We start from the raw sequence: 629 nt of genomic DNA on the forward strand, positions 1-629 counted from the left end.
CGGCAACTAAACTGACTCCAATTAAAACCCCTTTCATATTACTATATACAGCTGGCCAGATTGTACTATGATATATGTCTGTAATAATATTTTATGGAGCAACTTTTCAGTTTCAATTTTGTTCTTCGGGAAAACACGCATGCCATGTTCTTATTTTCTAAACTATTTAAATAATTCTTACTACTACAATGGCTTTTATTTGCATGATTGTCTCCAGAGTTTATGACAGACAATCTGCACCTCCGCCACACAACAAACACTCAATCATACAAATACAAACACACACACCAGAGTCCTAATCACTGGATGTTGTGATGTTGGCATGTCAGAAAGTGATAACATTGGCAGCGTCAAAAGCCTCTCTTACATTACAAATTCAGCTTCCACGTCCGTGGCCAGAGACAGACAATGTTTAGAGCGTTCAATTTGGGCAAGAAGCGGAGTAAATACCCCTCTAGATTGGGCAGAGAAAACATGGAATCGGCACATGTCTCTCCTTGATGGAAGAGATTTTTCTTCCTATGCCCTTGGAATTAGGGACTCCCTCCCAAAGAAAATGGGTATTATAATACACACACAGAGAGAGAGAGAGAGAGAGAGAGAGAGAGAGAGAGAGAGAGAGAGAGAGA

This window comes from Aplysia californica, unplaced genomic scaffold (assembly GCF_000002075.1).
Source record: "Aplysia californica isolate F4 #8 unplaced genomic scaffold, AplCal3.0 scaffold00238, whole genome shotgun sequence".
NCBI lineage: Eukaryota > Metazoa > Mollusca > Gastropoda > Aplysiida > Aplysiidae > Aplysia > Aplysia californica.